The sequence below is a fragment of the Coregonus lavaretus genome, assembly GCF_964263955.1.
Source record: "Coregonus lavaretus genome assembly, chromosome: 23".
Lineage (NCBI taxonomy): Eukaryota > Metazoa > Chordata > Actinopteri > Salmoniformes > Salmonidae > Coregonus > Coregonus lavaretus.
Window position 1 is genome coordinate 39,235,856 of NC_140010.1, and position 15,919 is coordinate 39,251,774.

The 15,919-nt window shown below is 43.7% G+C and overlaps 1 long non-coding RNA gene across 1 annotated transcript; it reads right to left on the reverse strand.

The window, feature by feature from the left end:
* Window positions 1–3,290: 3,290 nt before the first annotated feature.
* On the reverse strand, window positions 3,291–3,924 carry LOC311098630. Its single transcript, XR_014609651.1, has 4 exons — window positions 3,788–3,924; window positions 3,629–3,691; window positions 3,487–3,552; window positions 3,291–3,363 (listed from the first exon to the last, which is right to left on the reverse strand). It is a non-coding gene; the product is annotated as an uncharacterized lncRNA (long non-coding RNA).
* Window positions 3,925–15,919: the final 11,995 nt, after the last annotated feature.

Here is a 15,919-nt window from a genome sequence, read left to right on the forward strand (position 1 = left end):
CATTGAGAACTTTTGTGAAAGAGCACAGTTTGGGTGATATGGCATGTAGAGGCAAACCGAATGGACATCATGAAAATGATCAGAGAGGTTGAGGGTAAAGGAAATTCAGGAGTAAAAACAAACAAAATAGAATTATTGTAAAATTGACTGTCCATAAAATGTATATAGTATGTCTAAGCTGGAAGTAGAGGCCTAAGCGTTGTTGTTCACTAGTTTACTCCAATTAAGGGAGGGGTGGTGGGGTTGGAAAGTAATAAAGGATTTTTTTTTTTTTTTAAGGATATAGACACACACACACTACCGTTCAAAAGTTTGGGCTCACTTAGAAATGTCCTTGTTTTTTTAAAGAAAAGCAATTTCTTTGTCCATTAAAATAACATCAAATTGATCAGAAATACAGTGTAGACATTATTAATGTTGTAAATGGCTATTGTAGCTGGAAACGGCAGATTTTTAATGGAATATCTACAAAGGCGTACAGAGGCCCATTATCAGCAACCATCAGTCCTGTGTTCCAGTGGCACGTTGTGTTTGCTAATCCAAGTTTATCATTTTAAAAGGCTGAAGGTCCTCTGTAGCTCAATTGGTAGAGCATGGCGCTTGTAACGCCAGGGTAGTGGGTTCGATCCCCGGGACCACCCATACGTAAAAATGTATGCGCACATGACTGTAAGTCGCTTTGGATAAAAGCGTCTGCTAAATGGCATATTTATTTTTTTATTTAAAAGGCTAATTGATCATTAGAAAACCATTTTGCAATTATGTTAGCACAGCTGAAAACTGTTGTGCTGATTAAAGAAGCAATAAAACTGGCCTTCTTGAGACTAGTTGAGTATCTGGAGCATCAGCAATTGTGGGTTAGATTACAGGCTCAAAATGGCCAGAAACAAATAACTTTCTTCTGAAACTCGTCAGTCTATTCTTGTTCTGAGAAATGAAGGCTATTCCATGCGATAAATTGCCAAGAAACTGAAGATCTCGTACAACGCTGTGTACTACTCCCTTCACAGAACAGCGCAAACTGGCTCTAACCAGAATAGAAAGAGGAGTGGGAGCCCCGGTGCACAACTGAGCAAGAGGACAAATGTATTACAGTGTCTAGTTTGAGAAACAGGCGCCTCACAGGTCCTCAACTGGTAGCTTCATTTAAATAGCACCCGCAAAACACCAGTCTCAAAGTCAACAGTGAAGAGGCGACTCCGGGATGCTGACCTTCTAGGCAGAGTTGCAAAGAAAAAGCCATAACTTAGACTGCCCATCTTAATCTTTTCTTTTTATTGGCCAGTCTGAGATATGGCTTTTTCTGTTGACGCAGAGCGCGGCAGGTGTTTAATCGCCTTCGCAAAAGGCAGGAATGGTCACAGGCAGGCAATGGTCATACACAGGTAGGCAAACAGGCAGGAGAATCAAAACAACTAGGACTGAAGGCTGTAACTGGTTCTCACAAACAAGCTATAAAAAGGCTTAGTAGAGTCAAAACAAACAATACCTCACAAGGCACAAACAGAAAGAACTTAACTAAATAAGGAGCTGATGAGACCAGGTGAGTAACTAACACAGGTGAAATCAATGAACAAAAATGAAAGACAGGGCTACGTACAAGAACAAAAGGTGAACTAAGAAAACAAATACAGAACCTTACAACAAGGACATTTCTAAGTGAGCCCAAACTTTTGAACGGTAGTGTATGTGTATGTATGTATGTGTGTGTGTGTGTGTGTGTGTGTGTGTGTGTGTGTGTGTGCGTGTGTGTATATATTTGTTTGTTTGTTTAAAAAAACATATATGGGGGATTGGAAGTGATGCAGACAATTACATTGATAGAAGTTACAATCTATCTGCAGTATTAAAGCTGATTTACACCCTAAAAAAATTAAATCAAGGAAAGAAAAGGGCCCAAGTGGGCCACCAGGTAAACCAGGGGTGAATGGGTGGGATGGTCCCCCTGGATATGAGAAGGGGCCCCCAGGACCATCTGGTAGACCTGGTCTACCCGGCCCCCTCAGACCACCAGGACCTAAAGGCTTCAGATGTGTAGTGGGATTCCCTAGACCAGTCGGTGATCAGTTACACAATAAAACATCATTACTTCTTGCATGTTCATTGTTTACCTCATTAAACGACTAAAACTTTGGTTAAAGAAATGCTAATATTAATTAATTAGCAGACAAAATAATGCTACTCAATGTTGATAAATGAGATTCAGTATGTCTGTAAGTGTGTAAATTGAGAGTATTATTCCTTTCCAAGTAAGTTGTCTTGGAAGTAATGTAAGATCAAATGTCTTTAAGACACAGGAATGTTATATGTGAGTATCTTGGTATGTGGGTGTTACTGTGAGTTGCCATGCCAGTGACTGTTGTTGTGGCTCCTTGCAGGGGCCAAAACAACAGGCCGTCCAGGATTCCCAGGCTTAGTAGAGATACAACAAACATGATAAGGATAACCAGAGGTTATAGCGTAGAATCCCGTATTATCGTCATATTCAACAGCGTTTAAGAAATATATTACCTTCAACAGTGTTATCTTGTGATCAAGCCTTCAATGTTTTGTGATTATTGGTGTCGTAAAAATGTTAGCTAACGGTTTAGCAATTAGCAAGTTTGACATTTCATTTGAAAATATTACTGTTATCTGCTTTTGATAAGCGGTTTAGCAAAAAAATACGTCCCGTATTATCTGTATACGGCCCCCAGTTATTGGGCACCTTACTATTTTGTTCAATTACAAGATATATCCGTTTAATTTTGTTGAAAAAAGAGACACCAACCACGTACCCGACGTGTTTACTAGATAGTTGACTAGTTGGCTAGTCTTCAGGTAAAAAATAATGATTTGCCTGTCAACTTTTCATTGCGTAGCCCGGTGCGCCCTCTTGTGGACTCTTAAAAAATGGTTCTTCACCAACATATTCAGTGTTGTAACCAAATGAAATATGAGTATTAATAATTTACATCAAATACACTTTAATTTCAGTTATGTGCATTAACATAAAACAATGAAAACACTGTTGGAGTTTGTGTTGCTGAGGTGCACTTGGAAAGTAAAGGAAGAAATACACAAGATGGGTTCAATAAATATATATATTAAATTTTAGACATTTATTTTTTTGAACAAATAAATAATTTCATATGAACACAAACAAAACAAACAATTAAATCTCGACCTCCATCCCTATATTGTCACAAAAATCACAATAAAAATCCAGCTCCACCGCTACCTCTTGATCCCACTGCACACACCTGCAGTGGAACCAGTGCTGGCAAAAGTCACAGCACACCCATGGCACTTCGGATCTACACTCCTGAGAGGAGCTTGCAGGCGGATCACGCTCCCCGCAGCGAGCACAGCAGGTGGTGTCTTCTTTTATAAAAAATTAAATAATAATACAAGTTGATTAATATGGTTTTGCAAAATGTAGAAGTTCTTCAACAACAATAGTAATTGATACAACTGAGAGAGCGAGAAAAACAGATTATGAAGTACCTGAGAGTGGTGCCATGGGTGGTGTGACAGATGTGACCGGTGTAGCTTTTCTCTTCCTTTTCTGTGCTGCAGTTTGAGAAAAAGTAGTGTTAGACAGAGCATGTTGCATGAAAACCCTTTTCAACTTTTTTTACATCAATACCTCTGGAGGAAGCTGCAGAGGTTTTGGAGGAGGCGGAGATGACTTGAGGGCTGGTGCTATTTACTGTAGATATATAAAGATATATATATATTTTTTACATTGCTGTTTTATAAAACAGATAACAAACAGTCATTTTTTCGTAATTTAACATGTGTTTACCTGTGGAGGTGGTGGTATTCAAATTGCAGGGGGCAGGGACACCAGACGAGGCTGCTATGGTGGTGTGACCAGGGGAGACGGAGGAGGCAGTTGGTCCAGAGGAGGCCGTGTTGGTGGTGACAGACATGGGGGGTGGTGTGCATTGGGGTGGTGGTGGACAAAACCACCGACGATGGCTTGGAGGAGCTGGTGTTTGTAATGGTGGGGTTGAGGGGCCGACGATGGTGTGGCCGGGAGAGTAGGCATGTGGCCTTCTTCTGCAGCTGGGGACTCCGGCGGCTCCTACAGGTGTTGCACACTGGGAGGCACTGGCAGTGGTGATGCAGCTGTCAGGAGTGGTTCCAGCAGGGGGTCCAGCAGAGGCGATGGCGTCAATGGTCTCATCCATGGCAGCCCTCTCCTGTGCCCTCTGTGTTCTGAGGGCTGCCCGACGCTCTTTCTCCTCTGCCCCGGCCCTCTCCTTCTCACCCCTCTCCTGCCACTGGCGCGTGTATTCCTCCCCGGTGAGGCATGTGGCGACCACAGGGAGTCTTCTGTATCGGTCCAGCCGATACTTCAGGACAGTAAGGATGTGCCCCAGGTCCTTCGCTATCAGCCCCCCCTCTATTAGGGGGTGCTCTTCTAGAGCTAGGGATGGGACTGGAGCAGCAGCTGGGACTGGGGCAGGGGCTGAGGGTCCTCCTGTGGTCGCTGGGGAGGAGGTGCTGATGGATGGCACATTGCTGCTGGTTCCAGTAGAGGCGGTGTTGGGACCCGGTAGGGTCCGAGACTGCATTAAACGGGACCCTTCAATGGCTGAAGGGTCAAAAGGGAAGAGGCCACACTTCTTAAACCCTTCCACCACATAGCGCATGTCCTTGCATCGCTGGTACGGGTAGCGGAATACTCTGGCAAATTCTGATTTGTTTACCATGTAGGAGTGGTCAAAATGGCTAAGGTCTCCAGCTACCTTGGAGAACTCAGCCTTTAAAGGGCCAAAGTATGCCACGTCCAGCGGCTGCAGGACATGGGTGCAGTGTGGTGGAAGACAAAGAAGTATAACCCCTTCCCTTAGTGCCACCGCGAGCACTTCCGGGTCCATGTGGCTCTTGTGCCCATCGAAGAGGAGAAGGAGAGGGCGCTCTTTCACTGCATACTTAATGAAGTGCTGAAACCACTTCCTGAACAGGTCCCCGTCAATGTAGCCACTGCTTGACCGTCCATACAAGGCTTGGGGGGGGCCTCCCAGTGTGTAGTGGCCACCGGGGAAACACTTGGGGTAGATGATAAACGGGGGGATGTCCTCCCCAGTTGCGTTGAAGCAGGCCAGCACTGTGATGTGCTCCTTGGTCCCCGGAGCCTGCTGGTACACGTGTTTTGCGCCCCGGGGAGCCAGCACTCTGTGCCTGCTCTGGTCGCTACGAAACCCAGACTCATCGCAGTTATAGATTTGTCTGGGTTTCTCCCTCAACCCACTCTCCTCCAAGTGCTTCTCATAAGAAGTGAAGAAGGTGTCCATCGTCGGACGTGTGGCACACTCAGCTCTCCCCCTGTCCAGGGTGTCCGGCCTCCTCATGCTTAGGTTCTTGTGCCTCCTCCTGAACATTTCCCACCACCTCTTCCCCAGTGGTGGGATTGTTTCCCGTGGGTGCCGAAACCTACAATAGAATAGAATATATAATTGTCCATCCAGGATGAAAATGTTTGTTTTGGCATCACCATACACATCCACATTTACATCACACACATTGATAACCCCCCCCCCAAATTGTAAAGTGGTTATCCCACTGGCTATAGGGTGAACGCACCAATTTGTGAGTCGCTCTGGCTAAGAGCGTCTGCTAAATGACGTTAATGTGCCCTTGAGCAAGGCACTTAACCCTAATTGCTCCTGTAAGTCGCTCTGGATAAGAGCGTCTGCTAAATGACTAAAATGTAAATGTAAAATAACAGTCAGTCCAGCATTCTACATACATAAACACATAGAACACCAAATACCTGCGTATTTTGTCGGCGTATTTCATCAGCCTCTGTCTGGTGAAGGGGAACCCATGGCTGGCGCAGTAGATACAGTACTGCACCAGAGACTTTTCATCCTCTGGTGCAAGCAATGTGGGTGGTCCACTGCGACAACCATGGGTCACCCGGCCGCTCAGCCTGTCCGCCAGGGTCTGCCGAGGTACACCATGCACCTTGGTAGATAAGAAAATAAAACTGTTACTAGCAGATAAAATTCACATACACATGGTAATCTCCTAAAAACAAAAGATGCCTAACCTTGGCAGCCTGGCGGATAGCCATCCCTGCCCCGCAGTCCTCCATGGCATGGAACATGTCCACCTCACTCCACTGCTTCCTCTTGACTTTCTCCATGCTGCAGTGGTAAATACATGTAGCTAAATAACTTGGCATACTATACACATTTTAGAAAGATAACTCAATCTGAATATGTATAAACATTTACATTTCAAAGCTAAGGCATTGAAAGGTGATGAAAGTTTTCACAATAACTGAAAGTGTACCCACGTTTTTTGTTTGATGTTATCTGTAATGAAAATTAGTGTCCCAATTAGTGTAATATTGATGCATACATTGTACCATTTAACTAAATACTGCCTCTATGTAGCTGTTGTAAGATGAAACATAGCCAACAGTGATAGGTGTCAAAAAGTTCATGGTTCAAAGTTCCAAATACATTTTTGCAGATTGTGCAAAACGCCTCCGTCAGAGGACTCCAATTTTGATACGGTAAAGCTTGACAACATGCAGCTGTTTTCGTGATATGTATTATCTAACACTTACAATTTCTTTCCTTTTTGCTTACTTAGCAGTTCTATCAACATTTAGCAACTAAGATAGCAACATTAGAACATCCGTTAGCTATATTTCAGAGGTAAAAAGTTGGATATTAAATTAGGTGTGGTCTGTCGCGCAGTCGAATTTTACAATATGCAGCGTGTTCCACAAAATGTGTACATATAACTTTTTTGAAAACTCTCAAAACCTAACTTAACTTACAGAAATTGCACTGAAAATCGGTGGTCAGCTAGCTAAAAGGGTGTCGTTAGTCACAAAACTTACCGTTATATTTCAGTCCATTTAAATGTTGAGCTCGAGGTGATTCAGTCCTCCAACCGCTAGAGAGTGTCCGAGGTTAGGGGGTGTCTGATGTTTGGGGAAAATTAGCTAAAGGGACAGGGGAGAAGTTTCCAATACATGGGTTATTATCAGAGTGAAAGTGCTGTAATACGGACCAATATCTCCTCTGTATCCTGATGTCGTGCCTAACTGAAACTCCAACCCTGACCATATTCTACAGGTGACCCAGGTGACTCCTGGACCACCTGGTCCTCCGGGACACAGAGGTGATCACAATACAATACATCCAAAATGCCACCCTATTCCCTATACAGTGCACTACACTACTTTTGGCAAGAGCCTGAGAATCTGGGGCACTACTTTTGGACACATTTCAAACAGAGCAAACAGTCACAAACAATGCTATTAGGGCGGATTACAGCTTTGAGATGATGACATCAACAGAATACAGGAGATGAGATTAGTTGATCATACAGAGCGGTTTTCCCTGACCAAGCCTACTGGACTAAAACTCCCACACAGTTTAGAGGTGACATCACAGTAGTCTGACAGCACTGTATACAGTTTAGAGATGACATCACAGTAGTCTGACAGCCCTGTATACAGTTTAGAGATGACATCACAGTAGTCTGACAGCCCTGTATACAGTTTAGAGATGACATCACAGTAGTCTGACAGCCCTGTATACAGTTTAGAGATGACATCACAGTAGTCTGACAGCCCTGTATACAGTTTAGTGGTGACATCACAGTAGTCTGACAGCACTGTATACTATGAGTGTATGATCATATCTCGTATGTCAAACAATTATATCTTGAAATAGGATAAATTACTTGTATTAAGCCTTTTTTTCTTCTCTTTGGAATATTTTTAATTTACTGGTTTTAGATCACAACAAATTATATATATATTAGGTTTTATTTATTCGCACTGAAGAAAATAAGTGAAAGACAAGACAGTACAGATAAAAAATAACGTGTAAAAACGGTGTGCAGGTGAGGTTGGAAGCCCAAAAGGGCTGATATGAAAACCACTCAACAAATGTAAGTAAAAAAACAACTTTGTTCAATCAAACAAAGCATATTAATTATAAATGTACATGATATACTTAGTATACAACAAAAACCATGTTTGATTATGTGTGTGTGCATGTGTATGAGTGTGAGAGTTAGGCTACATGGAGGGGATTATTGGGTAGTTTGGTTCATCAGGCTGACCCCCAGTCTTCATGGAGGGGATTATTGGGTAGTTTGGTTCATCAGGCTGACCCCCAGTCTTCATGGAGGGGATTATTGGGTAGTTTGGTTCATCAGGCTGACCCCCAGTCTTCATGGAGGGGATTATTGGGTAGTTTGGTTCATCAGGCTGACCCCCAGTCTTCGCTTGAAGTTATTTAGGGATGATGAGGTGTTGGCAATGTGAAGATAAGAATTCCAGAGTATGGTATAAATTCCACAAATTCACTTTTAAGAAGGCACACCTGTTAATTGAAATGCATTCCAGGTGACTATCTCATGAAGCTGGTTGAGAGAATGCCAAGAGTGTGCAAAGCTGTCATCAAGGCAAAGAGTGTCTATTTGAAGAATCTCAAATATAAAATATATTTTGATTTGTTTAACACTTTTTTTTACTACATGATTCCATATGTGTTGTTTCATAGTTTTGATGTCTTCACTATTAGGTAGGTGTGTCCAAACTTTTGACTGGTAGTGTACAAATGAGTGTTGCATGGAATTGCTTTTTAGAGTGGTTGGGTTGTTAACATGATGTTAGCTACTGAATAACTCCTGTATGGTTGATTGAATGTGTGATGTCTCTCAGGATCCCCAGGACGCCCTGTTGGTTCAGGTGAAGAGTGCACAGAAGAACATCACCTGATTCTAATCAATTAGTCTTTAATCAAGACTATACTTAGAGGACCCAACGGAGACCCAGGATACGAAGGCATTCATGGACCTCCAGGTGTGTGTGTATTTGCGTCTGTCTGTATCTGTTTGTCAGTGAGTGAATGCGTAGCACAGTATGTGAGCGGAGTTGAGCGGTCAGAAATCCTGCTCATCTCTCGTGGAGCACGACGCTCCACATCCTTTCCAACTGCTCCGCTTTGCTCTGACAGGAAGAAAAACTGCCGCTCTGAATTTGCCCCATTCATTAAAATCACAATTGAACCAACACCCATCTATTTGTGTGACTACCTGGACCAACCATTTGGTTTTGAAGTATTGAAACCAAACCATATGATTTGAATGAAAAGTATTTTAATAAACATGAAAAGGTAAATGTAAGAAGCGCTCACCATTTCAAATAGGCTACATGTCCTATTAAACAGCATATAAACACTCTAAATAGGTCAGGAGCCAGATGGAGACTAAGAAGGGAAGAAAATGAATTATTTAGGCTATATTATTTAAATTTGTTCAAGGCTACAGCCTACAAAGAAATACATTGTGAAGCATTTGCGATTGCAACACACTAGCCTGGTAGGGACATAAAGGGCTCAGCATTTAAACATTTTGTTGTGTTAAATCATTATAGTCTATACATTGTGCATATAGGCTGTGACTTACTTAGAATTAAATACAAATGAATCGAAAAATGTCTTATTAGGCTCAGTCTACAATGCCTTTTAATTAATTTTTCGAAACACGAGTTTGGCCAGAGTCTGTGGCTTCAGGCTGACGAGATGGTGCCTGGAGAGCAGGCCAGCAGTAGAGAATATCCTCTCTGCTAATGCAGAGCCACTGGGGATGCTAAACACCCTTTTGGCCACTCTTGCCAGGCTGGGCAGAGATGCAGAGTTTTTTTTCTTTTTCTTCTGTAGGTAGGCCTAACGGTTTTTAGGCCAAATAACCCAATCAAAACAGAAAGCTCCTTGAAAGTGGGAATATGCCAGGCCTATTGAGCCAAAATCCTATTATGGCCTATCGTATAGATAATAGAACAAAAATGAACAAAACTTTTAACAGATCTGAAATACTTTACTACAATGACACACTTATACTGAACAAAAATATAAACACAACATGTAAAGTGTTGGTCCCATGTTTTATGAGCTGAAATAAAAGATCCCAGAATTTTTCCATTCGCACAAAAAGCTTATGTCTCTAAAATGTAGTGCACAAATGAGTTTAGTGAGCATTTCTCCTTTGCCAAGATAATCCATCTACCTGACAGGTGTGGCATATCAATAAGCTAATTAAACAGCATCATCATTACACAGGTGCACAGGCTACTCTAAAATGTGCAGTTTTGTCACACAACACAATGCCACTGAAATCTCATGTTTTGATGGAGTGTGCAATTGGCATGCTGACTGCAGGAATCCACCAGAGCTGTTGCCAGAGAATTGACTGGTAATTTCTCTACCATAAGCCACCTCCAACATCGCTTTAGAGAGTTTGGCAGTATGTCCAACCAGCCTTACACAACCGCAGACCACGTTATGGCGTCATGTGGGCGAGCGGTTTTCTGATGAAAACATTGTCAAATGGTGGCGGTGGGGTTATGGATATAGGTAGGCATAAGCTACGGGCAACAAACATAATTCAATTTTATCGATGGCAATTTAAATGCACAGAGATACCGTGATGAGATCCTGAGGCCCATTGTCGTGTCATTCATTCATCCGCCATCACCTCATGTTTAAGCATGACAATGTCGCAAAGATCTGTACACAATTCTGGGAAGCTGAAAATGTCCCAGTTCTTCCATGGCCTGCATACTCACCAGATATGTCCCCTATTGAGCATGTTTGGTATACTCTGGATCGACGTGTACAACAGCGTGTTCCATTTCCTGCCAATATCCAGCAACTTCGCGCCGCCATTGAAGAGGTTTGGGACAACATTCCACAGGCCACAATCAACAGCCTGATCAACTCTATGTGAAGGAGATGTATCGCGCTTTATGAGGCAAATGGTGGTCATACCAGATACTGACTGTTTTTCTGATCCACACCGCTACCTTTAAAAAAAAAAAAAGTATCTGTGACCAACAGATGCATATCTGTATTCCCAGTCATGTGAAATCCATAGATTAGGGCCTAATTTATTTATTTAAATTGCCTTATTTACTTATATGAACTGCAACTCAGTAAAATTGTTGCATATTGCGTTTTTATATTTTTGTTCAGTATAGTTAGCTACCCACCTCGTTCCTTTCTTTTAGCATAATAAGTACACCATCATGCTTTCGGGATAAGTGTCTTTTCATATTCCACAATGACTCTTTAGTTGTGGACACTACATCACCACACTCCCTCTCTTGCTCTTAGTCCTCATCTTTGTAACTCACCTTGATTTAGCACCTGTGTGTTCTATTAGTTTCTTTATGAAAATATTTAGTGAACTCCATGACAGTAGCTAAAGCAAGGTGCTATAGCAGCAAACTAGTAGACTACAGATGCATGCTTGGCCAGGAATGCTTTGAGCTCTACTGGAGGCTACTGGAATGAAATTGGAGTGAAGGCCTACGCTCCAGACTTTGGGAATCTCGCTCCAGTCAAATTGGGCATGCTCCGCTCCTCGGTCTGCTCCAGCTCCGCTCTGCTCACATACTCTGGTGCGTAGGGGGGGGGGGGGGATGGGATGGGGGGGGATGGGGGTTACCATGTGTAAGGTGTTTCTGTGTGTGTTTTCCAGTATTCAAGTGCTCTGTTTTAAGGACCACCCGGTGAACTGGGTCCCACTAGGACTGCAGTGCCCTCCCCAGGAGACGCAGGCCCCCCCAGGCCACCAGACTACCACAAGGACCGAAAGGTAACCACACAACACACAACTCCAAAACAGAAAACGTGTTAAAACGAAAATGACTATTTTTTCTTTGGCAAGTCGATGTCTGTTTTCTTCTATTTGGTGCCTAATGATATTTTCTGATAGGTGCCAGAGGCCCCGGGGGTCACATGGGCCCCAACGGACCAAGAGGTCATCCAGGTGCCTATGGCAGACGCCGGTGACCGCTGAGACCAGCAGAGCTAACTGAGACACTTCTAGCTGTTTTAGCCTGTCCCTTTGACAACGCGGTTCCTCTGTATAACCCTGCAGGTCCCAAAGACCGCCCCGGTCGCGTTTTAGATGGTATCAGCCCCCTTTGGGCTCCCTGGGCCCTAGGGCAATGCTGGGCCTCATGGTAGGTGACCTACAGAAAGAGGAGAGGTGTGTGTGTGTGTGTGTGTGTGTGTGTGTGTGTGCGCGCATCCTGACCTCCACACTGACTGGTTGTGGTGTTTGTGTTCTCTCCTGGGTCCTAAGGGTCATGCTGGGTTGCGAGGGCCTCCAGGGAGTAACAGAGCTCTAGGTCCACCTGGACCTTTAGGAGACCCAGGCGCTCATGGACAGCAAGGTTTCGTGGGACAACATGGTAAAGGCACACACACACAGTGCACACACAGAGACACAGACTCTCACTTCAAAAGTAACAGAAGTAGCTAAGCCTTAAGCCGTCTCACTGTGGATCTCAACATAATTCAGTATACTAACCTCTCATCTCACATGTATACATTAGTCCTTCGGTGTAAACACATGTACCCAACTCAACTTATCTCTCTCCCTCCCTCTCCCCACAGGTCATCAGGGTCCTCAGGGTGACCGTGTGTGTGTGTGTGTGTGTGTGTGTGTGTGTGTGTGTGTGTGTGTGTGTGTGATAGAGAGAGACAGGATAGTGACTTATTAGGCATCTCTACTTTGTGTCTCTTTCAATGTATTCACATCAGAGTTCAGTTTAACCCAACTTTTGGAAGTTGGATCTGGGATTTCAGTTTACCTTCTGAATTGGCTGAATTAAAAAGGAATTGACCCCAATCCCGATTCACATGTACACAACCCCCCTCCCCCCCAGGCCAGGCAGGCTCGTGTCTGCAAGTCTTCAGCACCATGCCCATCTCCTACTGCAACACAGGCACCTGTGACCACGCCAGCCGCAACGACAAGTCCTACAGGCTCTCCACCACTGCGGCCATGCCCGTGATGCCCGTGTCGGGCCGCGACATCCTCGCCCACATCAGCAGCTGTGCCGTGTGTGAGACGCCCTCGAAGCCAAGATCACATCGCCCCCAGCTGTCCCCCCCCCCCGAGTTTGTGGAGGGGATCTCTGCATGTGTGTATGACTTTATTGTGTGCAAAGCTGTGTGTTGATGTTTTAATGTATGTGTGTGTGTGTTATGTATATACAGTAGGAGTGTGTGTATATGACTGTGTATTGCTCACACTATCCTCTACGCACTCTGGGGCAGACTCAGTCTCGTGGAGTGGCACGTGCCAATACTTTGCCAATGTCTACAGCTTCTGGCTGACCCGCGTTACCCTAACCAAGCAGTTTGGCACCGCCCCCTTCCCTTGCGCGTGCCGCCAATCAACAGCGCCAGCAGGTCAGCCGCTGCCACGTGTGTACCAAGGGCTGAACACCTTATGTCACCTCCTATTTATTTTCTTTATTGGATGTTTATTGGATTGAGAGAGATGGAGGTGAAAGATAGGAGAGAGAGTGCTGAAAGAGCAGTGGGCCGGATTTGAACCCATTCTGGCAGCCATACATCATACATGTGCTCCAGAGGCAGCGACGTAGATCGCTAAACCACTCCAGGCCACGTCACCTCCTATTTCAGTCAAGTTACCTCATATTATGATTACCAAACTTCCCCGACCCCTCTACAGTACATCACTGCTATTTTGGTTTTTCCCAATGCTATGCTAGCCCTGTCGGTTTCCCACTGTAGAGCCTTATTTGTCAACTCGTCAGGGCTACCACCATCATCTACCATTTGACCATGGAGGCTAATTTAACAAAACCATATTGTGGATCGCTGTCTATCCTTGTCGATAGACTGCTTTCGAGGTAAGGAAACAAATATATAAAGTGTGGAAGATGATGTCATTTCGCTGGATAATCCTTTTAACTAACTTCTTGATGGCGGGCATTGGCCAGGTCATAAGCACAATGGTTAAGCACTGATCAACCCGCATTGAGCACCTCCCAGACCAGGAAGTGAAAGCGGACACTGGGAAAGTAGTAATGTGAATGCACTGGCTTTCTCAGAGAGTGCTCAACAGTGGAAAACCAGCTATTCACTCTCACAACGACTACAGGCTAATAGACACAGTATGCCTTAATAAGAAATGATCTTAACTTGTGTAGTTGAAATAACCAGCAATGTTATATTGTTGTATCAATACCCATGTCATAATGTTATAATTTATATAATTTACAATACTGCTATTACAGCTATAAACGTACATCATAACTGTGTTATATACCTGTTTTTAGTTGTGCAAAATGAAATGACAAATGAAATAGTTCAATTTTTTTGCTTGTGTCGGTGTAAATATCCATTTTATTTGTTGGTGCTGATAACAGTGGTGCTCTTATGGTTTTGAATTTGCTATCAAATTGTGCTATGAAATGTTAGTATTACAGATAAGCAGATGTTTTTATTCTTTAAAAGTTTCATCCACAAGAACAAAAATCCCTTTGAATCATGTTCTCGTTTACAGGGACCTTTTCCATTAACTTTACCAAGTGCCCTTTGAGTACTACAATGTGGGTTACTATTGAAAAACCAGATGTATCCAAATAAATCAGAGTAAACTGTGAAAACCAAAAGCCCAATCACATATTTCACCAGGAGTCTGAGCTATTCCACAGCAGGTTGAAGTTCATATTTATTTCTCTCGACAACAGAACCCATGTGACAGTCAGCATACAGTACTTATTTTTCTCAAACATTTTTTTTCTTCTTCTTTTCCTTTAGAAATAAGACATATGACTCCGACAGTGCTGTGCTCTCTCTACCCTTCACAGTGCTGTGCTCTCTCTACCCTTCACAGTGCTGTGCTCTCTCTACCCTTCACAGTGCTGTGCTCTCTCTACCCTTCACAGTGCTGTGCTCTCTCTACCATTCACAGTGCACATTTTCTATACACACACAAAAGAGATTGTACATCGTTACACATTTCTGACCTGCATGGGGCAGAAAAGTTCATGTTTAAACAATCATTTCAGAGTTGACCTGCATACAGTGTAGCTTCGCACACATTAACACACACTAACACACACTCACACACACATACAGGTATAAAGGACTCGGTGGGACCTCCGTGTTGATTTCTCAATGGAAGGGGTACTGCACTGGCTTAACCAGTTATGTTGTTCATGCTACTCCTAGGTTTCCTTTCCTCCATTCCTATAGGACTGCTGCTCACGTCTGCCAATGAATGAACAGATTTGGGGTTCTAGCCGTTTATTGGTCTCACACCCATGTTAATGCCCAACATCACTACAGTACACTGCACCTTAAACAACCTCAAAGGGATTCATTGCTTGATGTAGGAGCATCCCCCAACACAGATCTGGGGTCAGATTACCCAAATTCTAACCATAACCTAGGAGACCATTAAGAAATCTGGCCCTGGAACAACAGTTAGAGGCAACTCCTGAGTCACCCGTGACTTCAGTCACACCCCTATTGCCCATGCAGGTGCATGCTGGTCTATGGGGGAGGGGAGGGGGGGGATACATCTAAAACAGTTTGGCAATGCAGACATTGCATTTCTTACATGCAAAAGATAACCTCTTTAGATGATGTAGGAGGTAGAGGGGGAGTGGAGGTGTAGCGGGACATGGATCCAGCCTAATTGAGTGTGATGGAGGATGATGGGTAGTGCAGTTTTTCATTATTAATCTGTACTTTACAAAGCCTTGATCTCTAGGCCCTTATGCAACCCATGTCCTTATACTGCAGAGCTGTGGCCACGCTATAGGTCCTTATCATCTGATCCCTAAAATGGATGCTGCCAAGCAGCCAATCACGGGGGATAATGCGTCACAGACAGCCAGTCACGGATGACAGCATGTCACAGACAGCCAGTCATCTGCGATCATACCACCCAGCCAACCAGTGATAACGTATTACATGGCACAGCTCTACTACTCTACATTTTACAAAAAATATATAAGCATATTTTTTCAAAGTTATTTCTCAAGCAAGTGCATAATATACACATATTCTGCCGAAAGATTACGTTTTTGTCTAAAAGGATTGTTCCGGCTGGTTGTTGGTGT